General features: G+C 39.0%; 1 protein-coding gene across 1 annotated transcript in view; it reads left to right on the top strand.

Moving 5' to 3' along the window:
- Positions 1 to 5,341: 5,341 nt before the first annotated feature.
- Positions 5,342 to 12,652, top strand: part of nek7 (NIMA-related kinase 7) — a 67,479-nt gene continuing 60,168 nt past the window's right edge. The window contains exon 1 of the mRNA XM_034881249.1: positions 5,342 to 5,639. The gene's annotated coding sequence lies outside the window, so the exon portion shown is untranslated. The remainder of the gene's footprint in view (positions 5,640 to 12,652) is intronic.

The raw sequence follows: 12,652 nt of genomic DNA, 5'->3' as shown, positions 1-12,652 counted from the left end.
CCCCTGTTGAGTGACTGTGTACTTAGACTGCACAATAACAATGATGACACTGCTGTGTGTTTTCTGTCATACAAGCAGCTTGTTCATAAAGTTTGGGTGACTCTGACACATGTTACACTTAAAAAATAAAGACAAATATCTGAAATTCTCTACCATTCAAGCTCAAATACAAATGTAAGAATAAAATAAAATGCAATTTAATTTATGGACAACAAGTGAGAAGGTTTTTTAATTAAATTCACTGACCATAGGGAAAAAGGTAACCTCACAGACTTTTTCAGTACTTTAAATCTATCAACAAGGATACAACAACTGAAATCTATAGTGCTCAACTTGACACAGATAAATGCCAGTTTAGAAGAGAAGGGTTCTACAAACATGCTCAAACTTGTGACATATGTAATTAAGGCCTTCCTTGGTCAGATCTGACTAAAACATGTGTCAAGAGGTTATTAAGGTCAACACAAAACAAAAATACAAGGTACATGTCCAGTGTCTATTACGTACAGTATATTGACATCAGAGGTGCTCAGTGACCATATAAACCAAATCAACATACAGTCGTATCCTTAGGTGTCCAACATTTTTTATGTATCAAAGCTATCTCTACATTGTTGAACTGAATTCACGCCATGTGGAGAACGAGTTCCCTACTGAGCGATCCCTAAACTCCAGGAAAGTGTGTCTCTGCAGGCAGGCACACACAGGCACACACACACACAGACACACACAGACACGTCGTCACACAGATATTTACACACATTATACACACACAGTGACAGGCGACAGGGTCAAAACAAAGTATGGGATGATCACTGAGGCATAGGCCACACCTGTAGTTTACATGTTGCTCTGATAGCGTTGTTTCTATTGTCATTTCTTGTGTGTGTGTGTGTATTGTGTACTTGTGTGAGTTTATGTGTGTGTATGTGTGTATGTATTTGTGTAATATTCTGCCAGTTCCGCCTCAGTTCCCTGTGCTCATTGCTGGGCGCCTATTTAACCTCACCTCACACACCAACCATGCTGCCAACACAAATACACACCGGCACTGGGACACACACAAACACACACAGGCAGATGTCAGAGGGGTGACGATGTGAATGAGACACAGCTAAACTGCAATGTCTTCTGTGTGTGTATGTGTGTGTGTGTGTGTGTGTGTGTGTGTGCGTGCGTGTGTGTGTGTGCCTGCGTGTTGGAAAGTGGTGGAAAGATTCTCTGTGCTGGGTGTTTGCCAAGAGAAGGAATACACTAACGTATACACATGCGAGTACACACAACACAGACACATACATTTTTTTTTTTAAAGAGCCATTGAAAAACAGATTTTAGGCAGAAATAATATGCCAGTTTTGTCCTTCACATTAACAGACTATCTCTCCTGTGTCTCATTTGCACAGTGCTCGCCACACCCCATACATCCTTTATTTCTTTGTTGTGGTGTTATTCTATATTTAAAGGTATTTGTTATGTGATGGCTCACATCTAGACAACCTTGAAAATGCTAGGATCAAGGCTGATAACTATGTGTTGCAATTGCCCTTTGAAGACAAAACAACATAATTAACGTTTTAAATGGAAATGCAGGCATCACATGGATGCTACCTCCAAGTTTGCCTGGGTGTATTAAGAGAGAGACAACATTTCATACATATTTCCATCTGTAATCCCTTTCTCTTTTCCTCTGATAGCTGAGCTCTGTGAGGTACATAAACAGGAAGCTCATCTACATTGATATGGAATGTTTCAGTGTGTGACAGGTCATCTTTGTACTGGTAGAGTGTAACCTCTCAGTTCTTGCTAAACCTTCAGGATGCACGCAGCTCCTCTCCCCTCCATCTGCTGGTCTCTATGAAGTCTGCACCGGATCACAGGAGCTTTGACTGCAGCTTCTGTCTCTACCACATTGCATGCATACCTAACCCCTGAGCCAGATCAACAACACAGAGGGAAATAAAAAAGACATGAGTGAAAACATCAACATTTTCTTCTTTAAAAGTGTCTAAAATGCACTTTCAGCCCCTGGGTGCAACATTTCAGCATATTTAGCAATGAAAAATCCAGGTAGGATTGCACTGAAATGTTTGTGTTGAAGAAAACAAAAACTGAAGTAGTGTGCATGTGTTGCAAATGCAGGTGTTGTTCACAATATATAGCTACTTAGGGGTTTTAATCATTGGAATACAGTTTTATAAATGATCTGGTATTAACCTTTTTCTCAGCATTTGATTTTGGCCAAAAGTGCTTCTAGATGTCCTCTCATGGTGTTCACATTCATAAGCAAATCATATTAATGGCCACATTCAATTTAATTGTCATCAGAATCCATTTCTGGCAGTCTTGTTCCAAAAAAAGTCCCAAAAAAAGAACCAAAAGAGGAGTAAGAGTTTGATCTAACACATCAGAGTTAAATGTCACGTTTACAGTAAAATGTCTATAGCGTCTCTATAAATCTAGCGATTCAACCTTTGTCATTTCCCCTGGAGGGAGAACCTTTCCCTTCCTGGTTACCTGCAAGCGACACCAGAAAGTTTGAAGGGGAAGAGAGGGAAATAGATGACAATACTCTCTTCATGCTAAAAAAATATCCCTGAATCAAAAAGGAAATCCTCTCAGTTAAATAAACAATATCAGCAAAAAGAACACAAAAAGTTTTCTATTGGTTTAAAGCACCAGATCAGTGCAGAGAGCCACTTTTAGAACAATAGAAATTCAACACGATTATTAAACATTTTTCTACCAAACAGACGCGGAGGCATGTGTGTTGAACTAGAGGATCTCTGGGTGCAGCTCCCCTTGCAGACTGATGCATTACTTTTCATCCATCCATCTAATTATTCCCTCAGAAACCTGAAATTTGAAGATACAAAAGACCGTCCCTATCTGTCACTGCACGCCATTGATCTTATTGAAAGAAAATGTGGGTGTAGAGGAAACCCAATATAACTCATGCCATTAAATTCCACACAGCATTATTCACATACGGAATTGACAGATTTCTGTGAGACATTTCTTTTAATCTTCAACTGTTGTTGAAGAAAAAGGAGGGAAAATCCTACACTCCAGGCATCTCTGCCTTTTCCATATTTGCAGTGAGGTTAACAAAAAAGGCTATTGAAGTATAGCAGAAAAAACACAACCCCACATAACTTGTTGATTATTAACAATGGGGATGGGAAGAAGACAGATGTGTTTCCCGTGTATCATCAGTGTTTGAATTGTCAGTCTGAAATCAGTGATGAAACTTTTATCAAAGCAAAGTAAGCTGATCAATTCCAGATGCTCTCACTGTCCATGTGAGTCAATCTGCAATACCATTTTTGTCAATAAATTGTCATGATATTCCCAAGAGCCTAATGTGGGTGTGTCATGGGATGTGTGGGTATTCTACATGGATGTGTGTAACGACAGCAAGCAAGACTGTGTGTCAAAGTGTGTGTGTGTGTGTGTGTGTTCAGGAGAATCCATTCACCCATGGCTGCCTACATGGCTACTTTTATGCAGTATGCAGTTCTACTCCTCGACATCTTAGAGGGAAACACAGTACAGAATGTGATGCAGTTTAATGCCTTAATCTACCTACATTATATCAAGTAATTTTTTTTCCCCTTTATTAGACAGAGACAGTGGATAGATATGTGAAAGGGGGAGAGAGAGATTGACGGGGGAAGACACGCAGCAAAGGGCCGCAGGCTGGATTCGAACCTCGGCCACTGCAGGACTCAGCCAACATGGGGCGAGTGCACTTACTCAGCGAGCTATAGGCCGCCCCTATGTCAAGTAATTTTATTTTGTTTAGTTGTTATCTCAGTGAAATTGGTGCAAATTCTATCCACTGAACATTCAGATTCAGGTCAACTTTATTATCCCACTCAGGGAAATTTGTTTGGTCCAGTGCTCCAGACACCATAAAGTCCACAGTAGTAACAATAAAATAGCATCAATAAGAAGAACACAACGTTGTCATGATAAATGGCATTTGATCACATTTAGACAGAATAAACAATAATGTCAAATAAAAACAGTCAATCCACAACAGAAAATAAAATTTGATATAAAAGTGCAAAGTGCAAGTGAACAACTAAGAGTCCTGTTGATTAAGCTGCATGTTTTACCGGCTGGTGGTTTAAGGTATACAATAGTTGTTAGTACTTGTTTAAAAAAAAAATGGTGATGAATTGTGGGATACGGTTCAAAGATCAAGAAAAAATATAGAAGTGGCCCTTGATTTTAGATTTCTTTTAAAATCAAAGTCAAACTCCTATTTCCAAGGTCCTTAATATATATAGTATATATATGAAAATAGGTAAAGATGAACTAATACATTTAGGCATGCAGATAAGTAAAGATAACTTAAGCTCAAAATAGAAGAGTGTGGACATTGCAGTTAATAAACAGAAATACAATACAATACAACTTTATTGTCAGTTTACAGTGGAATTAATTTTGCATTGCCGAGCAGCTCCGCACAAAAGCATATAGAAAAAGAAAAATACAAACCGAGTTAGACAACAGTTACACATGTAGTACAAAGATGAAAACACATCAACAGCCATGACAACAGAACATGATTCATGATATCCTCGGATTCAGATCTTTATTGGCATCACACTGATTTTGGTTTAGCAACAGGATAAAATAGATTGGTGTATAAAAGAGTTTTTAAGCCTGCTTCTGCTAAACAAAGGGACTCTACATTTTATTATTTAGGTATTTATTATCAGGTATTCAGTTTAGAAAAGATGCTGATAGCAAGCTAAGCCATGCTCTTCTTGTGGGTTATTTGATATGAGTGTGCAACAGGTTGACCATTAATCTTACCACAAACTTTGAGTTGATTATATAATTCAGTTTTAATTTTAGCAGGTAGGCTGCTGAGCCTGGCTGTGCATGTGAAGTACAGCATGACACCCTGAATCACTAAATTAAAAAACAGAGAAAATAATCTGGCAGCTAGTCCCAAAGGATAAGCCTATCGTTTTACAAGCATGCCCTATGTAGATTATGATCTATCATGACTCCCATCCAGGTACTTGTTTGCATGGGTGAGATGATATAGCCCTGAGGTGCGCCAACGTTTGGGAGGAAAGTGTATTAATCATCTTAATTTGCAATTGGTCTGCAAAAAGCTAGTGAGAGGACATTACATTAATATGTTTTTGTCGACTGTTTCTAAGATTAAGAATGGACTTTCTAGCTCACTGCAGATCCTATCTCTCAATAAATATCACGGAAAATGTCCATACACTTTTAATCGAAGAAAGGATGGGCTGTTGGGGTGGTTTGAGTTTCTCTGTTGAATCTCGCGGTATTTGGCAGCTTGGAATGCTGGGTTGTTTACATTGCTGGTACACGGGTCAGAAGTGTGTGGTATTGAGAAGGGCCTAGCTAGTGCAGAGACTATCCGCAAGCGCGTACACATCTCGGCTGGCCCTACAGCACAGGCTCGCTCTCCGAAAAAAAACTTTTCAACACTCAGTCAACTTGCCACGCAAGAAGAGAGGCCCGCCGAGTCCACTTTTAGAAGCGACCTTGGAGAGAAAAGGGAAAGTCAAAACAAAGACAGCCGCCATAACCATCAGGAGAAACTTTCAACGTGAAGAGGGAATAGCTTAGCAACAGAGTCCCACTTCCTGGTAAGAGCAGAGACACCGTTAGCTGACAGTGAACTTATGAATCTGTACTAGCTACACTAGATGGCTAACGAACCACTTCCAAGCTGTTGTCCACCTTTATGTTGGCTTGATTTGTAATTGTCAGTCTTCCAAAGCTCACAGCTTGTCACTGTTTTTAGTGCAAACGCGATTTTGACACTCACTAGAAAAAGTTTTTATGACGTTCGCTAGCCAGATTAGCCTGTTAGCCGACTAGCATGCCACATTGCTAACTTTCACTGCCTGGAAATGACACAGCAGCCGCTGTCATTTAAATTTAACAACGACATTGTAACGTTATGATTACAGTGTGCGAAAGAGCAACTTTCTCATAACTTCGCTGTCAAGATATGTAGTTAAACCTGTAATGGAAACATGACAGTAGCCAAATATAGTAGCTAGCCACTTACTGATGCCATGCTAGAGTGTTATAATGACGGTATAGTACACGACGTGTACCATAACGTTTACTGCATAATTTTCTTTCTTACGCAATTGTAGGTTTTATTCTTAAATATGAGACTAAACTTCTCTGACACTGTAAACATGTCTGTATTGTTCCACTCATGCTGGTTTATGTTTGTTTGTCTTTGCAGTGGAGGAATCTTTGTGTGTAGCTAACTCATGTGTTGTTTATAAGGATCTTATCGAGTAGTACTCGAAAGAAATGTCTGCAACACCAATATCGATTCAGTACCACAAGCTTACACATACATATGCTGTACTGTCAATGGGAGCATTTTTAGAGATAAACAGGCTGACATGCATATGAATACAACAGACACCAGGCTGTGCCATTATAAATCTAAGGCCCAGTAAAAGACAACAACTGTTGCTCTTTTACTTGATCTTTTAGATAATGTCAGAGTTTCAAAGTCAATGAGCTTATTAAGTGGACACCTTTTTAACCCTCATGTTGTCCTTGGGTCAAATTGACGCGTTTTCCTATATCAATGTTCTTTTTAATTACCCAAAAATAACATGATTGATTCCACACAATGCTCTTTGGCAAGTACAAATCTCTACTTTCATCAATTTTGAGGTATCTTATTCAATTTAATGGCATTTGGAGAAAAGATATTGTGGTTTTGAAATAGTATTGAGTAAAAATTGACATATTCCAGTCTGTGATTATCCATCAACATACATTCTTTTAATTTTAGTTGAAATAATTCCTAATTTCTGCTTTTCAAAGTCAAACATTAGGTATAATTTCCTATAATTGACCATAAATTCCCCAAAAAACTGTAAAACTAAAGTAAATAAGTTAGTGTTACGTAGTAAACATGGAAAAATGCGTAAAAAGTGTTTGAATAAGAGACAAAAACGTAAGAAGAAGTTAAAAACCTTGATAAAAAGCGTTGATTTTGACAGGAAGAGAATACAAGGGTTAATGTGCCTGTGCATTGCATATCTGAATGTTACATCTGCATTCTACAAACGCACTACAGAAGTTGCATAGCTTCACTAGCACAGAGTGACTTCATACGTCATTGTAAAACATGCAGGGGAGTGGTAATCAAGTGATTGAGTCAGTTGTGAACGCGACTTTATTTTCAAGCAGCCTTCAAGACCGGCTGGAAGTTGAGAAGCTAGCAGATTGATGAGGGAATAGAGGCAAGACCTTTAAATGATGCACTGACCAGTTTCCATTAAAAATCATAGATGTTCACTCCAATGCAAACGTTTAGTAATAGATTGCATACAGACAAATTGAACAATAAAGATGTGTAAATCTACCGTAATCCCTCAAATAAAAGCCGGGGCCTTTATTTACCTGAACCGCAGAAGTTACCCGGCTTTTATTCGAAGTAGGCTTTTATCAGTGGCAGGCCTTTATTTCTAAGTCCATCTATTTTCACCCGAGTTTTCCTCCGCATACTTTAAAATCTTTTTCGTTTTGTTGTTGAAAAGTCCGTCACTAGCATCAAAGTCTGTAAGTTTCTGCTGTCACTAAATGAAACCTGTGTTACATCCAATGTAGCTGCCATCTAGTGGCACTTGGTGGCACATTTGGCTGAGTAACATACAGCCGCACTGACTAAAACACCGGTAGGTGAATAACACCATAACCCAGAAAAAACGCATGAATATATTGTTGAGTCTTTTTAATTGAATTGGTAGAAATGTACTTTACGGTAAGCTTGAATGCACATTATATGAAAGGCTCTTAGGAGATTATCCACACAAATTTTTCCCCGGCCTTTTATTTGTTTTTGTTGACCACACTTCTGGCCACTATCAGAGGCCCGGCTTTTAATTGGCTTCTGATCTTTATTTGAGGAATTACAATAAATATAAACTGGGTGCGATTTGTGAAAAAAGCAGAGGGGAAGAAGTTTTTTGATCATGCCAAACAAAACCTGCAAGAACGAAATCCCATTGCAATACAATGGATATAGTGCCTGGCATACCAAACACTCTAAAGTTACCGGAAGTAATTCATTTTCAGTGGAAGCCGGCTTCTCTCAGCTGCGTGGAGCGGCAAATCTGTCGCCTTCGCGTTTTGGGCATTTTGAGCGTGTTAAACGTCAATCAGAAAGTTGAATTTTTTCAACGTTATGTTAATGAGCTATGACGCGGTTCAGCAGCAAGCAACGGCTAACGCCAGCCGCCAATCGGAATATAAACGTCCTTCGCGCTGGCTGATTCCGGAGAAACGTACAATGTAAACTTTCGTTCCTACCAAAACATTCGTTCTGAGGACAAGCTCATAATCGCCATTGCTGGGTTATCTATCGTTTATAATATAACGTTGTTTGAACAAGGGGACCAGTTAACGTTAACTGCCGGTCACATCGTCTCTAACGGTCCCTCACAGTGACGTCTTGCACGGGTCACTAGATTAATCTGGCGGCTGCTCGCTCTGCCTATACGTCGCTACGGCTCAGTGGCTAACGACCCACTGCGACCAATTAACAATAAAACTTCTGTCATTATATATGTAACTTATAAAAAGTGTCAGTGTATTGGCCGTGGCTGCGTGTGCTTCTCGTCAAAAAGCTACCCCGTAGTTTTTGACAAGCGTCCTTGGCGGGGCGGCCAGAGATTTCAGGGCTTGACATTAACTTTTTGAGGCACATTTGTACATTTACGTCCATGCTTAAAAGTCACTTGTCTGGGTGAAGGTGTCTCATTTTCTAATTTTATTTTGTGTTTTGCTAATGCAGAATATTAAAAAAAAAAGTAAAAAATCCAGATTTCCACTTCAACAAGAAAAAAGGATCTCCAGAGAACATTAATATAAAGTAATACTTTACACACCAGTGGGCAGTGTATCACCAGAGGTAGTGGTGACTTGAACTTAAAATTATACTGAATCTAAAATAATTTGGTAGACAGAACAACTGATTTTGCCACTAAACGTTGGTTTTAACTTTTTTTGCTTCTACAATTTCACTTTCTACCTGGCAGAGTCTGATTTACCAAAGAATCCTTTAAAAGGTGTAGCTACTTTACAGTTGATTATTATCTGATATATAAACCGGACCCGGGGCAGCTGGGTCTAACGTTAGTGGTCTGCTGACCTGCTGCAGCTGGATCTAATGTTAGCGGTCTGCTGACCTGGATCGTGGGGGGAAAAAATGTATTTGTTTCAAATCCATAACGTTTTAATAGACGTAATGCGTAAAAGTGAAGTAACATGGGATTTTATCTTGTTTTAGTTTCTAACTTGTCCAGTGGGTAAAGGCAATTTCTCTTCCACTTGCCCTACAAAAAATCCACTTGTCCCGGACAAGGCTTAATGTCGAGCCCTGAATATATTGATAATTTACTGTATATAATATAAAAAAGGAGCACAAAACGACATTAAAGAACGGCTTGTTTATTGCAAGGCCATATGGTCGAAATGATGATTGATTAAGAATGTAATAGCAATAACTTATAACAATGACTTATTTGCCCAGTAAATTGCTGGTAAAAGACAAAAACAAGCACCAGATGAATAAAAAGGTATTTTACAATAACTTCAAATGCACCACATGGCCGGCGAGTTTCTCTGTGCTGTTTTTCAGACAACGGCAGCAGCAGACTGTGTTGGAATCCTCTACAGGGAAATAGTCACACTTTACACCGTGCAACGTGAGCTGTCATGTTCAATCCACCTAGCTTTTGGTAACGTAGCGTCCCGTGCAGCGACGCTTCTAAAAAATAAAAATCAGATGTAGTCTATTGGTGAAGTAGCATTGATCGCTTTCCTTCGCACAATCCCATGCACCCCTGCCAAATTGCACCCTGATTATAAATAAATCCGGTGTTTCATCTAATCAAATTCTTTTAATAACACATATTATTTTAAAAGCTCAAATTTAAGAGCAAAATTTTATATATTCAGAAATGATTGAGATTATATCAAATAAATTAACTCATATTTAACCAGCGTGTTTTTTTTCGTGTTAGTTACAACACGGATGTGTAAATTCATCGTTAAGCTACAACCAAAGGAGTTAGCATGGCAACATAAGGCTACCACGGTATTTCCCCTAAACCCTTAGACCATGTTTACAAGTCTTACTGCCAACACATGTTTCTTAGGCATTAAGTAATTTTCAGTGGAAATTTTACCAAATAATTTCAGTTAAAGTGTAGGCCTGTATTGTATTCTGACCCGTCTCTGTCTAGGGAAAGAAAGCTCAAGCTGCTTCCAGCTGTCTGTTTCATGCTGTTAAACACCAAAAGAGTTATAGCCTCTATGACTGTTTATTTGGAAAAGAACTACTGGTAGTCTAGTAATAAAGAGATGGCTTATTGGAATGAAAAATAAATCAAGAAGCATTTTTTGCGAATGAAGTTTTTCTTGTGAAATGCACCGCTTTTTTTGTGAGTCACCTTTGTCCGCTTATCCAGTATCGGCTTTTGTGCACACGCGTGGGGGGGAGGGTGAGGATATAACAATGGTTATTGAAAGACCTTTACACACCGATTGCGTTATGTTTTGTTATGACCTAAGTGTATCATTTTGTAATGGCTCCTTTTTATAATGATTATACTAATAATAGTAGTAATAATAATAATAATGGTAAAAAATAATTTTACTAATCTTCAAATAATATTAAGAAGAAGGAAACACAACCCAGCAGCACAACAAACTAGCAAGTTAGAGAACACTTGCCTCTCCTAGGACTAACTGTTTTGGGGGTCACACATAGGGTAAAAAGGGTATTTCATGCCATGTTGCTGTCGCTGCCTATCCCAGCCAAGTATTTCAGGCGTCATACTATCACATTTGGCTACGCTGCAGAGAGATGATTCAGATAAGAGTTAGTGGGAGCTGACATACCTTGTTGACCCAATTATTACTCACTTCTCTGTTGCCTCATTCGATCATCGTCAAAGACAACAGGCTTGAGTCTGCCAGCGTCATCAGGTGATGGAGATGAACACCGGCTGGCTCTGTGAAGTTAACTATCAAGGAATGTGTCATGAACCGGATGATCAGGAATGGCTGCCAAAAGTTTGCATCAGCCTCTGTGGTGAGGGATTTCTGCCAGTATTTCTCACTATAAATTCTAGTTGATGAGAGGTAGACTACTTATGACAGGCTTTGGCAAAACTTACTTATTTTTGCCTTGTTCTACTGTTTGGATTTTTAAAGGGTTATTAGGAAAGACTAGAAAATGACAATAGCAGCAGTGATGTTAAGCCTGATTGAATCTGAAAATAGAAGCGGATAGGAAGAGGAACTTTGTCACCAAAAATACTTTCCCCCTCACAAGTTATTTTACTTGGTTATTGGAAGAGGCACTGGTGATGTGTCATTGTCACATGAGCAGGGAGTTGCCCTATTAGAAGCACAGATATTATTTCCCAGGATGTGATTTAGCTTAGGTTCACGTACATACATATTGGCTGCCTAGGTATTACACATGTTCTCTGTCAGTGCTGTTTGTGGCAGTTAGACTTTCTACTAAACTATTAAGAGTGAGACCTAGAATGCCATTCTTTGGTGTGGAGAAATCTGCTGCACCCAAAGCAGTGATTTAGCGCACTGGAATTGACCAAATCGCTCTATCCTGTGAGAGTTTCTTGTTTTAGCCCTGGAGCTGTCCCCTCTGTGGGATTAAAGATCAGATGAGACATTTGTCATCTGACCACTTTAACAGTCATCTTGCCTTTGGGTTTCATAAAGAACAAAAAAAGTGTTTGCTGTGTTTTTTTTTTTTCATTCGCAAAGCATATTTGAAAGAAGATGCTTCCTAAGGCCATTTTTGAGCTACATTAAGCACTGTCTTTTGCATGATGTCAAAGACCTTGGCCAAGCATTGTACAGAATTGATGCTGGCAAAGGTAGCAGACTATAGGCTTGTTTGGTTTCATTGTTGTAGTATTATCAGATAATAGAAAGCAAGAAATAGAAAATAAAAGCTGGATTCCTTCCCCAGAAGAATTTAGAATTGAGTCTTTCCTTTCCAGGCTCAGTTTGGTTAGAGTTTAGAGTAAGGTCTTTGGCAGTGAGAGTGGGCTGTCTAAGTAGCTCCTTATACTCCCCTCAGAAACAGCAAGTCAGTCAATATTTTTCACATCCATCTCCCTTCTATCTTATGAAGGGTCACTGATGTTTCAAACGTTCAAATGTCCTTAGAGGATGCCTTGCGGCTTTTTGTGTCACGTGAAAGTTCTCAATTTCTCTGTGGCATTGATGCCTTTTCTCAATGGGCTCTGTAGTGCTCTGGGGGGGGGGGGGGGGCAGACTTCAAAGAGATGCAAAAACAAAAATGACTGACCTAGGACACTGTTTAAAGTTTATGAAATGCTGTCAGTGCCCCGTGGTCAGCTTATGCCATGACCACACAACATCAGGGGTTTATTTCACTTCAAATGGTGTCGGAAAAAGCTTTTATTCATGCTTCATTCATTTGATTTATTTACAACCATGGTCTTGTCTTTGGCTCTGAAATCTTGCGCTAAATAAAAAAATCTCTCTCTCTCTCTCTCTCTCTCTATCTATCTATCTATCTATCTATCTATCTATCTATCTATCTATCTATCTATCT

This window comes from Etheostoma cragini, chromosome 9 (assembly GCF_013103735.1).
Source record: "Etheostoma cragini isolate CJK2018 chromosome 9, CSU_Ecrag_1.0, whole genome shotgun sequence".
Lineage (NCBI taxonomy): Eukaryota > Metazoa > Chordata > Actinopteri > Perciformes > Percidae > Etheostoma > Etheostoma cragini.
Note: the sequence above shows the minus strand (reverse complement) of the source record. Positions and strands in the feature narration are given on the sequence as shown.